Source organism: Phyllobates terribilis, unplaced genomic scaffold (genome assembly GCF_046119375.1).
Source record: "Phyllobates terribilis strain yellow unplaced genomic scaffold, ASM4611937v1 Scaffold_40__1_contigs__length_11209783, whole genome shotgun sequence".
Lineage (NCBI taxonomy): Eukaryota > Metazoa > Chordata > Amphibia > Anura > Dendrobatidae > Phyllobates > Phyllobates terribilis.
In genome coordinates this window covers 10,752,079-10,764,632 of record NW_027362800.1, presented here as the reverse complement: position 1 = coordinate 10,764,632, position 12,554 = coordinate 10,752,079, and the positions used below count along the sequence as shown (strand labels likewise).

The window sequence follows — 12,554 nt, the reverse complement described above, 5'->3', positions numbered from 1 at the left end:
AGAGGTGGAGTTATGCAGATCTAAAACGCGTGGATTGCAGCAGCAGCAAGCCGAAAAGTGCAGGCATGTGAGGGATCTAGAGGTTGACAGCATGTCTTCTTAACGGGAGTCCAGGAGGCCATCTCCACAAATGGACTTTTCAGAATCCTTGGGTGGCACCGTAGTCGGAAACCAATTCTGGTTATCGCTTCTCGGCCTTTTGGCTAAGATCAAGTGTAGTATCTGTTCTTATCAGTTTAATATCTGATACGTCCCCTATCTGGGGACCATATATTAAATGGATTTTTAGAACAGGGAGATGGAAAAAGAGCTTGCTCTGTCCACTCCACGCATTGACCTGGTATTGCAGTATCTCCAGGACCGGTGCACCCCTTCTTTAATGCAGTTTCTAAAATCAGAAAGAATTGAATTCAATGCTTTTTGTTCATTTTGCTTGTTTGTCGGATTTTGGGATGGACTCTTTGGCTTTGCTTTTCTTCTCCTCATTGGATTTTTCATGTTAAAAGTTGCAGAAGCCAGATGACAAGCTCATTTTGGTTCAACTTCAGCAACTGTGCATTGCATTGCCATGTAATGTAATGTAATGCAATGCTATCTATCTAGCTCTCCCTCTATACTTCCTTTTGGATAAACAGACATATTAGGCAAGCATTTTGGAGCTTTCACCTAAATAACTACAGGTGGTGAGATAAGCTGCACAATATAATTGACCTTTCAGTATATTGTTGCACACACACCATCTATTTAGCAAATGCCCTTGTTATCAACAGCAGCCTTTTAAACTCACCTGAGCTAACAGGTATGTGAGCTGGTTACTCTGCTGCGCTTAAAATTTCTTTTTTGGTTTGCTACAATGCCTTTTCTGAAACGTTGTCTCCCTCTGCTGGAACACTGACTTCTTTCATTTAATGCCTGCAGACTATAAAAGAGAAACCAACCCAAAAAGTTTGGTTGATTAGTCTGTGGCATTCTTTTAAACTGTTGCTTATGGCGGTCTCTGTGAGCTTCTCAGTGACATTCAGCCATCCAGGTATCCCGCCTGCACTAGACGGAATGTGGCAATGGAACGCTGGCTGCGCGTGTCATAATAGGCTCTGAGCCTTTATATACCTGCGCACAGCAGCAGCCACCTTCAGTCTGCTGCTGGACAGCCAGCAGCAGCAGCAGCAGGAGAGGTAATTAATCAGCAACCCTCCTGCTAAGGGTAGACAGCTGCTCGTTCCACCCCCCCCCCCCCCGCCTTAATTGGTTCTCCTCCCTTCCAACGGTGTTGAGGCGGGTGGGAACAGCCGGGGGTTGAGGGTACTGTGCTAAAAGAGGTGGAGTTATGCAGATCTAAAACGCGTGGATTGCAGCAGCAGCAAGCCGAAAAGTGCAGGCATGTGAGGGATCTAGAGGTTGACAGCATGTCTTCTTAACGGGAGTCCAGGAGGCCATCTCCACAAATGGACTTTTCAGAATCCTTGGGTGGCACCGTAGTCGGAAACCAATTCTGGTTATCGCTTCTCGGCCTTTTGGCTAAGATCAAGTGTAGTATCTGTTCTTATCAGTTTAATATCTGATACGTCCCCTATCTGGGGACCATATATTAAATGGATTTTTAGAACAGGGAGATGGAAAAAGAGCTTGCTCTGTCCACTCCACGCATTGACCTGGTATTGCAGTATCTCCAGGACCGGTGCACCCCTTCTTTAATGCAGTTTCTAAAATCAGAAAGAATTGAATTCAATGCTTTTTGTTCATTTTGCTTGTTTGTCGGATTTTGGGATGGACTCTTTGGCTTTGCTTTTCTTCTCCTCATTGGATTTTTCATGTTAAAAGTTGCAGAAGCCAGATGACAAGCTCATTTTGGTTCAACTTCAGCAACTGTGCATTGCATTGCCATGTAATGTAATGTAATGCAATGCTATCTATCTAGCTCTCCCTCTATACTTCCTTTTGGATAAACAGACATATTAGGCAAGCATTTTGGAGCTTTCACCTAAATAACTACAGGTGGTGAGATAAGCTGCACAATATAATTGACCTTTCAGTATATTGTTGCACACACACCATCTATTTAGCAAATGCCCTTGTTATCAACAGCAGCCTTTTAAACTCACCTGAGCTAACAGGTATGTGAGCTGGTTACTCTGCTGCGCTTAAAATTTCTTTTTTGGTTTGCTACAATGCCTTTTCTGAAACGTTGTCTCCCTCTGCTGGAACACTGACTTCTTTCATTTAATGCCTGCAGACTATAAAAGAGAAACCAACCCAAAAAGTTTGGTTGATTAGTCTGTGGCATTCTTTTAAACTGTTGCTTATGGCGGTCTCTGTGAGCTTCTCAGTGACATTCAGCCATCCAGGTATCCCGCCTGCACTAGACGGAATGTGGCAATGGAACGCTGGCTGCGCGTGTCATAATAGGCTCTGAGTCTTTATATACCTGCGCACAGCAGCAGCCACCTTCAGTCTGCTGCTGGACAGCCAGCAGCAGCAGCAGCAGGAGAGGTAATTAATCAGCAACCCTCCTGCTAAGGGTAGACAGCTGCTCGTTCCACCCCCCCCCCCGCCTTAATTGGTTCTCCTCCCTTCCAACGGTGTTGAGGCGGGTGGGAACAGCCGGGGGTTGAGGGTACTGTGCTAAAAGAGGTGGAGTTATGCAGATCTAAAACGCGTGGATTGCAGCAGCAGCAAGCCGAAAAGTGCAGGCATGTGAGGGATCTAGAGGTTGACAGCATGTCTTCTTAACGGGAGTCCAGGTGGCCATCTCCACAAATGGACTTTTCAGAATCCTTGGGTGGCACCGTAGTCGGAAACCAATTCTGGTTATCGCTTCTCGGCCTTTTGGCTAAGATCAAGTGTAGTATCTGTTCTTATCAGTTTAATATCTGATACGTCCCCTATCTGGGGACCATATATTAAATGGATTTTTAGAACAGGGAGATGGAAAAAGAGCTTGCTCTGTCCACTCCACGCATTGACCTGGTATTGCAGTATCTCCAGGACCGGTGCACCCCTTCTTTAATGCAGTTTCTAAAATCAGAAAGAATTGAATTCAATGCTTTTTGTTCATTTTGCTTGTTTGTCGGATTTTGGGATGGACTCTTTGGCTTTGCTTTTCTTCTCCTCATTGGATTTTTCATGTTAAAAGTTGCAGAAGCCAGATGACAAGCTCATTTTGGTTCAACTTCAGCAACTGTGCATTGCATTGCCATGTAATGTAATGTAATGCAATGCTATCTATCTAGCTCTCCCTCTATACTTCCTTTTGGATAAACAGACATATTAGGCAAGCATTTTGGAGCTTTCACCTAAATAACTACAGGTGGTGAGATAAGCTGCACAATATAATTGACCTTTCAGTATATTGTTGCACACACACCATCTATTTAGCAAATGCCCTTGTTATCAACAGCAGCCTTTTAAACTCACCTGAGCTAACAGGTATGTGAGCTGGTTACTCTGCTGCGCTTAAAATTTCTTTTTTGGTTTGCTACAATGCCTTTTCTGAAACGTTGTCTCCCTCTGCTGGAACACTGACTTCTTTCATTTAATGCCTGCAGACTATAAAAGAGAAACCAACCCAAAAAGTTTGGTTGATTAGTCTGTGGCATTCTTTTAAACTGTTGCTTATGGCGGTCTCTGTGAGCTTCTCAGTGACATTCAGCCATCCAGGTATCCCGCCTGCAGTAGACGGAATGTGGCAATGGAACGCTGGCTGCGCGTGTCATAATAGGCTCTGAGCCTTTATATACCTGCGCACAGCAGCAGCCACCTTCAGTCTGCTGCTGGACAGCCAGCAGCAGCAGCAGCAGGAGAGGTAATTAATCAGCAACCCTCCTGCTAAGGGTAGACAGCTGCTCGTTCCACCCCCCCCCCCGCCTTAATTGGTTCTCCTCCCTTCCAACGGTGTTGAGGCGGGTGGGAACAGCCGGGGGTTGAGGGTACTGTGCTAAAAGAGGTGGAGTTATGCAGATCTAAAACGCGTGGATTGCAGCAGCAGCAAGCCGAAAAGTGCAGGCATGTGAGGGATCTAGAGGTTGACAGCATGTCTTCTTAACGGGAGTCCAGGAGGCCATCTCCACAAATGGACTTTTCAGAATCCTTGGGTGGCACCGTATTCGGAAACCAATTCTGGTTATCGCTTCTCGGCCTTTTGGCTAAGATCAAGTGTAGTATCTGTTCTTATCAGTTTAATATCTGATACGTCCCCTATCTGGGGACCATATATTAAATGGATTTTTAGAACAGGGAGATGGAAAAAGAGCTTGCTCTGTCCACTCCACGCATTGACCTGGTATTGCAGTATCTCCAGGACCGGTGCACCCCTTCTTTAATGCAGTTTCTAAAATCAGAAAGAATTGAATTCAATGCTTTTTGTTCATTTTGCTTGTTTGTCGGATTTTGGGATGGACTCTTTGGCTTTGCTTTTCTTCTCCTCATTGGATTTTTCATGTTAAAAGTTGCAGAAGCCAGATGACAAGCTCATTTTGGTTCAACTTCAGCAACTGTGCATTGCATTGCCATGTAATGTAATGTAATGCAATGCTATCTATCTAGCTCTCCCTCTATACTTCCTTTTGGATAAACAGACATATTAGGCAAGCATTTTGGAGCTTTCACCTAAATAACTACAGGTGGTGAGATAAGCTGCACAATATAATTGACCTTTCAGTATATTGTTGCACACACACCATCTATTTAGCAAATGCCCTTGTTATCAACAGCAGCCTTTTAAACTCACCTGAGCTAACAGGTATGTGAGCTGGTTACTCTGCTGCGCTTAAAATTTCTTTTTTGGTTTGCTACAATGCCTTTTCTGAAACGTTGTCTCCCTCTGCTGGAACACTGACTTCTTTCATTTAATGCCTGCAGACTATAAAAGAGAAACCAACCCAAAAAGTTTGGTTGATTAGTCTGTGGCATTCTTTTAAACTGTTGCTTATGGCGGTCTCTGTGAGCTTCTCATTGACATTCAGCCATCCAGGTATCCCGCCTGCAGTAGACGGAATGTGGCAATGGAACGCTGGCTGCGCGTGTCATAATAGGCTCTGAGCCTTTATATACCTGCACACAGCAGCAGCCACCTTCAGTCTGCTGCTGGACAGCCAGCAGCAGCAGCAGCAGGAGAGGTAATTAATCAGCAACCCTCCTGCTAAGGGTAGACAGCTGCTCGTTCCACCCCCCCCCCCGCCTTAATTGGTTCTCCTCCCTTCCAACGGTGTTGAGGCGGGTGGGAACAGCCGGGGGTTGAGGGTACTGTGCTAAAAGAGGTGGAGTTATGAAGATCTAAAACGCGTGGATTGCAGCAGCAGCAAGCCGAAAAGTGCAGGCATGTGAGGGATCTAGAGGTTGACAGCATGTCTTCTTAACGGGAGTCCAGGTGGCCATCTCCACAAATGGACTTTTCAGAATCCTTGGGTGGCACCGTAGTCGGAAACCAATTCTGGTTATCGCTTCTCGGCCTTTTGGCTAAGATCAAGTGTAGTATCTGTTCTTATCAGTTTAATATCTGATACGTCCCCTATCTGGGGACCATATATTAAATGGATTTTTAGAACAGGGAGATGGAAAAAGAGCTTGCTCTGTCCACTCCACGCATTGACCTGGTATTGCAGTATCTCCAGGACCGGTGCACCCCTTCTTTAATGCAGTTTCTAAAATCAGAAAGAATTGAATTCAATGCTTTTTGTTCATTTTGCTTGTTTGTCGGATTTTGGGATGGACTCTTTGGCTTTGCTTTTCTTCTCCTCATTGGATTTTTCATGTTAAAAGTTGCAGAAGCCAGATGACAAGCTCATTTTGGTTCAACTTCAGCAACTGTGCATTGCATTGCCATGTAATGTAATGTAATGCAATGCTATCTATCTAGCTCTCCCTCTATACTTCCTTTTGGATAAACAGACATATTAGGCAAGCATTTTGGAGCTTTCACCTAAATAACTACAGGTGGTGAGATAAGCTGCACAATATAATTGACCTTTCAGTATATTGTTGCACACACACCATCTATTTAGCAAATGCCCTTGTTATCAACAGCAGCCTTTTAAACTCACCTGAGCTAACAGGTATGTGAGCTGGTTACTCTGCTGCGCTTAAAATTTCTTTTTTGGTTTGCTACAATGCCTTTTCTGAAACGTTGTCTCCCTCTGCTGGAACACTGACTTCTTTCATTTAATGCCTGCAGACTATAAAAGAGAAACCAACCCAAAAAGTTTGGCTGATTAGTCTGTGGCATTCTTTTAAACTGTTGCTTATGGCGGTCTCTGTGAGCTTCTCAGTGACATTCAGCCATCCAGGTATCCCGCCTGCAGTAGACGGAATGTGGCAATGGAACGCTGGCTGCGCGTGTCATAATAGGCTCTGAGCCTTTATATACCTGCGCACAGCAGCAGCCACCTTCAGTCTGCTGCTGGACAGCCAGCAGCAGCAGCAGCAGGAGAGGTAATTAATCAGCAACCCTCCTGCTAAGGGTAGACAGCTGCTCGTTCCACCCCCCCCCCGCCTTAATTGGTTCTCCTCCCTTCCAACGGTGTTGAGGCGGGTGGGAACAGCCGGGGGTTGAGGGTACTGTGCTAAAAGAGGTGGAGTTATGCAGATCTAAAACGCGTGGATTGCAGCAGCAGCAAGCCGAAAAGTGCAGGCATGTGAGGGATCTAGAGGTTGACAGCATGTCTTCTTAACGGGAGTCCAGGTGGCCATCTCCACAAATGGACTTTTCAGAATCCTTGGGTGGCACCGTAGTCGGAAACCAATTCTGGTTATCGCTTCTCGGCCTTTTGGCTAAGATCAAGTGTAGTATCTGTTCTTATCAGTTTAATATCTGATACGTCCCCTATCTGGGGACCATATATTAAATGGATTTTTAGAACAGGGAGATGGAAAAAGAGCTTGCTCTGTCCACTCCACGCATTGACCTGGTATTGCAGTATCTCCAGGACCGGTGCACCCCTTCTTTAATGCAGTTTCTAAAATCAGAAAGAATTGAATTCAATGCTTTTTGTTCATTTTGCTTGTTTGTCGGATTTTGGGATGGACTCTTTGGCTTTGCTTTTCTTCTCCTCATTGGATTTTTCATGTTAAAAGTTGCAGAAGCCAGATGACAAGCTCATTTTGGTTCAACTTCAGCAACTGTGCATTGCATTGCCATGTAATGTAATGTAATGCAATGCTATCTATCTAGCTCTCCCTCTATACTTCCTTTTGGATAAACAGACATATTAGGCAAGCATTTTGGAGCTTTCACCTAAATAACTACAGGTGGTGAGATAAGCTGCACAATATAATTGACCTTTCAGTATATTGTTGCACACACACCATCTATTTAGCAAATGCCCTTGTTATCAACAGCAGCCTTTTAAACTCACCTGAGCTAACAGGTATGTGAGCTGGTTACTCTGCTGCGCTTAAAATTTCTTTTTTGGTTTGCTACAATGCCTTTTCTGAAACGTTGTCTCCCTCTGCTGGAACACTGACTTCTTTCATTTAATGCCTGCAGACTATAAAAGAGAAACCAACCCAAAAAGTTTGGTTGATTAGTCTGTGGCATTCTTTTAAACTGTTGCTTATGGCGGTCTCTGTGAGCTTCTCAGTGACATTCAGCCATCCAGGTATCCCGCCTGCAGTAGACGGAATGTGGCAATGGAACGCTGGCTGCGCGTGTCATAATAGGCTCTGAGCCTTTATATACCTGCGCACAGCAGCAGCCACCTTCAGTCTGCTGCTGGACAGCCAGCAGCAGCAGCAGCAGGAGAGGTAATTAATCAGCAACCCTCCTGCTAAGGGTAGACAGCTGCTCGTTCCACCCCCCCCCCCGCCTTAATTGGTTCTCCTCCCTTCCAACGGTGTTGAGGCGGGTGGGAACAGCCGGGGGTTGAGGGTACTGTGCTAAAAGAGGTGGAGTTATGCAGATCTAAAACGCGTGGATTGCAGCAGCAGCAAGCCGAAAAGTGCAGGCATGTGAGGGATCTAGAGGTTGACAGCATGTCTTCTTAACGGGAGTCCAGGAGGCCATCTCCACAAATGGACTTTTCAGAATCCTTGGGTGGCACCGTAGTCGGAAACCAATTCTGGTTATCGCTTCTCGGCCTTTTGGCTAAGATCAAGTGTAGTATCTGTTCTTATCAGTTTAATATCTGATATGTCCCCTATCTGGGGACCATATATTAAATGGATTTTTAGAACAGGGAGATGGAAAAAGAGCTTGCTCTGTCCACTCCACGCATTGACCTGGTATTGCAGTATCTCCAGGACCGGTGCACCCCTTCTTTAATGCAGTTTCTAAAATCAGAAAGAATTGAATTCTATGCTTTTTGTTCATTTTGCTTGTTTGTCGGATTTTGGGATGGACTCTTTGGCTTTGCTTTTCTTCTCCTCATTGGATTTTTCATGTTAAAAGTTGCAGAAGCCAGATGACAAGCTCATTTTGGTTCAACTTCAGCAACTGTGCATTGCATTGCCATGTAATGTAATGTAATGCAATGCTATCTATCTAGCTCTCCCTCTATACTTCCTTTTGGATAAACAGACATATTAGGCAAGCATTTTGGAGCTTTCACCTAAATAACTACAGGTGGTGAGATAAGCTGCACAATATAATTGACCTTTCAGTATATTGTTGCACACACACCATCTATTTAGCAAATGCCCTTGTTATCAACAGCAGCCTTTTAAACTCACCTGAGCTAACAGGTATGTGAGCTGGTTACTCTGCTGCGCTTAAAATTTCTTTTTTGGTTTGCTACAATGCCTTTTCTGAAACGTTGTCTCCCTCTGCTGGAACACTGACTTCTTTCATTTAATGCCTGCAGACTATAAAAGAGAAACCAACCCAAAAAGTTTGGTTGATTAGTCTGTGGCATTCTTTTAAACTGTTGCTTATGGCGGTCTCTGTGAGCTTCTCAGTGACATTCAGCCATCCAGGTATCCCGCCTGCAGTAGACGGAATGTGGCAATGGAACGCTGGCTGCGCGTGTCATAATAGGCTCTGAGCCTTTATATACCTGCGCACAGCAGCAGCAACCTTCAGTCTGCTGCTGGACAGCCAGCAGCAGCAGCAGCAGGAGAGGTAATTAATCAGCAACCCTCCTGCTAAGGGTAGACAGCTGCTCGTTCCACCCCCCCCCCGCCTTAATTGGTTCTCCTCCCTTCCAACGGTGTTGAGGCGGGTGGGAACAGCCGGGGGTTGAGGGTACTGTGCTAAAAGAGGTGGAGTTATGCAGATCTAAAACGCGTGGATTGCAGCAGCAGCAAGCCGAAAAGTGCAGGCATGTGAGGGATCTAGAGGTTGACAGCATGTCTTCTTAACGGGAGTCCAGGTGGCCATCTCCACAAATGGACTTTTCAGAATCCTTGGGTGGCACCGTAGTCGGAAACCAATTCTGGTTATCGCTTCTCGGCCTTTTGGCTAAGATCAAGTGTAGTATCTGTTCTTATCAGTTTAATATCTGATACGTCCCCTATCTGGGGACCATATATTAAATGGATTTTTAGAACAGGGAGATGGAAAAAGAGCTTGCTCTGTCCACTCCACGCATTGACCTGGTATTGCAGTATCTCCAGGACCGGTGCACCCCTTCTTTAATGCAGTTTCTAAAATCAGAAAGAATTGAATTCAATGCTTTTTGTTCATTTTGCTTGTTTGTCGGATTTTGGGATGGACTCTTTGGCTTTGCTTTTCTTCTCCTCATTGGATTTTTCATGTTAAAAGTTGCAGAAGCCAGATGACAAGCTCATTTTGGTTCAACTTCAGCAACTGTGCATTGCATTGCCATGTAATGTAATGTAATGCAATGCTATCTATCTAGCTCTCCCTCTATACTTCCTTTTGGATAAACAGACATATTAGGCAAGCATTTTGGAGCTTTCACCTAAATAACTACAGGTGGTGAGATAAGCTGCACAATATAATTGACCTTTCAGTATATTGTTGCACACACACCATCTATTTAGCAAATGCCCTTGTTATCAACAGCAGCCTTTTAAACTCACCTGAGCTAACAGGTATGTGAGCTGGTTACTCTGCTGCGCTTAAAATTTCTTTTTTGGTTTGCTACAATGCCTTTTCTGAAACGTTGTCTCCCTCTGCTGGAACACTGACTTCTTTCATTTAATGCCTGCAGACTATAAAAGAGAAACCAACCCAAAAAGTTTGGTTGATTAGTCTGTGGCATTCTTTTAAACTGTTGCTTATGGCGGTCTCTGTGAGCTTCTCAGTGACATTCAGCCATCCAGGTATCCCGCCTGCAGTAGACGGAATGTGGCAATGGAACGCTGGCTGCGCGTGTCATAATAGGCTCTGAGCCTTTATATACCTGCGCACAGCAGCAGCCACCTTCAGTCTGCTGCTGGACAGCCAGCAGCAGCAGCAGGAGAGGTAATTAATCAGCAACCCTCCTGCTAAGGGTAGACAGCTGCTCGTTCCACCGCCCCCCCCGCCTTAATTGGTTCTCCTCCCTTCCAACGGTGTTGAGGCGGGTGGGAACAGCCGGGGGTTGAGGGTACTGTGCTAAAAGAGGTGGAGTTATGCAGATCTAAAACGCGTGGATTGCAGCAGCAGCAAGCCGAAAAGTGCAGGCATGTGAGGGATCTAGAGGTTGACAGCATGTCTTCTTAACGGGAGTCCAGGTGGCCATCTCCACAAATGGACTTTTCAGAATCCTTGGGTGGCACCGTAGTCGGAAACCAATTCTGGTTATCGCTTCTCGGCCTTTTGGCTAAGATCAAGTGTAGTATCTGTTCTTATCAGTTTAATATCTGATACGTCCCCTATCTGGGGACCATATATTAAATGGATTTTTAGAACAGGGAGATGGAAAAAGAGCTTGCTCTGTCCACTCCACGCATTGACCTGGTATTGCAGTATCTCCAGGACCGGTGCACCCCTTCTTTAATGCAGTTTCTAAAATCAGAAAGAATTGAATTCAATGCTTTTTGTTCATTTTGCTTGTTTGTCGGATTTTGGGATGGACTCTTTGGCTTTGCTTTTCTTCTCCTCATTGGATTTTTCATGTTAAAAGTTGCAGAAGCCAGATGACAAGCTCATTTTGGTTCAACTTCAGCAACTGTGCATTGCATTGCCATGTAATGTAATGTAATGCAATGCTATCTATCTAGCTCTCCCTCTATACTTCCTTTTGGATAAACAGACATATTAGGCAAGCATTTTGGAGCTTTCACCTAAATAACTACAGGTGGTGAGATAAGCTGCACAATATAATTGACCTTTCAGTATATTGTTGCACACACACCATCTATTTAGCAAATGCCCTTGTTATCAACAGCAGCCTTTTAAACTCACCTGAGCTAACAGGTATGTGAGCTGGTTACTCTGCTGCGCTTAAAATTTCTTTTTTGGTTTGCTACAATGCCTTTTCTGAAACGTTGTCTCCCTCTGCTGGAACACTGACTTCTTTCATTTAATGCCTGCAGACTATAAAAGAGAAACCAACCCAAAAAGTTTGGTTGATTAGTCTGTGGCATTCTTTTAAACTGTTGCTTATGGCGGTCTCTGTGAGCTTCTCAGTGACATTCAGCCATCCAGGTATCCCGCCTGCAGTAGACGGAATGTGGCAATGGAACGCTGGCTGCGCGTGTCATAATAGGCTCTGAGCCTTTATATACCTGCGCACAGCAGCAGCCACCTTCAGTCTGCTGCTGGACAGCCAGCAGCAGCAGCAGCAGGAGAGGTAATTAATCAGCAACCCTCCTGCTAAGGGTAGACAGCTGCTCGTTCCACCCCCCCCCCCCCCGCCTTAATTGGTTCTCCTCCCTTCCAACGGTGTTGAGGCGGGTGGGAACAGCCGGGGGTTGAGGGTACTGTGCTAAAAGAGGTGGAGTTATGCAGATCTAAAACGCGTGGATTGCAGCAGCAGCAAGCCGAAAAGTGCAGGCATGTGAGGGATCTAGAGGTTGACAGCATGTCTTCTTAACGGGAGTCCAGGTGGCCATCTCCACAAATGGACTTTTCAGAATCCTTGGGTGGCACCGTAGTCGGAAACCAATTCTGGTTATCGCTTCTCGGCCTTTTGGCTAAGATCAAGTGTAGTATCTGTTCTTATCAGTTTAATATCTGATACGTCCCCTATCTGGGGACCATATATTAAATGGATTTTTAGAACAGGGAGATGGAAAAAGAGCTTGCTCTGTCCACTCCACGCATTGACCTGGTATTGCAGTATCTCCAGGACCGGTGCACCCCTTCTTTAATGCAGTTTCTAAAATCAGAAAGAATTGAATTCAATGCTTTTTGTTCATTTTGCTTGTTTGTCGGATTTTGGGATGGACTCTTTGGCTTTGCTTTTCTTCTCCTCATTGGATTTTTCATGTTAAAAGTTGCAGAAGCCAGATGACAAGCTCATTTTGGTTCAACTTCAGCAACTGTGCATTGCATTGCCATGTAATGTAATGTAATGCAATGCTATCTATCTAGCTCTCCCTCTATACTTCCTTTTGGATAAACAGACATATTAGGCAAGCATTTTGGAGCTTTCACCTAAATAACTACAGGTGGTGAGATAAGCTGCACAATATAATTGACCTTTCAGTATATTGTTGCACACACACCATCTATT

The 12,554-nt window shown here is 45.0% G+C and overlaps 10 non-coding genes across 10 annotated transcripts; all 10 read left to right on the top strand.

Annotated features, from left to right (window-relative positions):
- The first annotated feature begins 183 nt into the window (after positions 1-183).
- On the top strand, positions 184-374 carry LOC141190912 (U2 spliceosomal RNA). Its single transcript, XR_012264922.1, has one exon. It is a non-coding gene; the product is annotated as a U2 spliceosomal RNA (small nuclear RNA).
- Positions 375-1,498: 1,124 nt separating this feature from the next.
- On the top strand, positions 1,499-1,689 carry LOC141190911 (U2 spliceosomal RNA). Its single transcript, XR_012264921.1, has one exon. It is a non-coding gene; the product is annotated as a U2 spliceosomal RNA (small nuclear RNA).
- A 1,121-nt stretch (positions 1,690-2,810) lies between these two features.
- On the top strand, positions 2,811-3,001 carry LOC141190909 (U2 spliceosomal RNA). The gene has a single exon (XR_012264919.1). It is a non-coding gene; the product is annotated as a U2 spliceosomal RNA (small nuclear RNA).
- Positions 3,002-4,122: 1,121 nt separating this feature from the next.
- LOC141190908 (U2 spliceosomal RNA) lies at positions 4,123-4,313 on the top strand. Its single transcript, XR_012264918.1, has one exon. It is a non-coding gene; the product is annotated as a U2 spliceosomal RNA (small nuclear RNA).
- A 1,121-nt stretch (positions 4,314-5,434) lies between these two features.
- LOC141190907 (U2 spliceosomal RNA) lies at positions 5,435-5,625 on the top strand. The gene has a single exon (XR_012264917.1). It is a non-coding gene; the product is annotated as a U2 spliceosomal RNA (small nuclear RNA).
- Positions 5,626-6,745: 1,120 nt separating this feature from the next.
- LOC141190906 (U2 spliceosomal RNA) lies at positions 6,746-6,936 on the top strand. The gene has a single exon (XR_012264916.1). It is a non-coding gene; the product is annotated as a U2 spliceosomal RNA (small nuclear RNA).
- A 1,121-nt stretch (positions 6,937-8,057) lies between these two features.
- LOC141186763 (U2 spliceosomal RNA) lies at positions 8,058-8,248 on the top strand. The gene has a single exon (XR_012261011.1). It is a non-coding gene; the product is annotated as a U2 spliceosomal RNA (small nuclear RNA).
- Positions 8,249-9,368: 1,120 nt separating this feature from the next.
- Positions 9,369-9,559, top strand: LOC141190905 (U2 spliceosomal RNA). The gene has a single exon (XR_012264915.1). It is a non-coding gene; the product is annotated as a U2 spliceosomal RNA (small nuclear RNA).
- Positions 9,560-10,677: 1,118 nt separating this feature from the next.
- LOC141190902 (U2 spliceosomal RNA) lies at positions 10,678-10,868 on the top strand. The gene has a single exon (XR_012264913.1). It is a non-coding gene; the product is annotated as a U2 spliceosomal RNA (small nuclear RNA).
- Positions 10,869-11,992: 1,124 nt separating this feature from the next.
- Positions 11,993-12,183, top strand: LOC141190901 (U2 spliceosomal RNA). Its single transcript, XR_012264912.1, has one exon. It is a non-coding gene; the product is annotated as a U2 spliceosomal RNA (small nuclear RNA).
- The last annotated feature ends 371 nt before the right edge of the window (positions 12,184-12,554 follow it).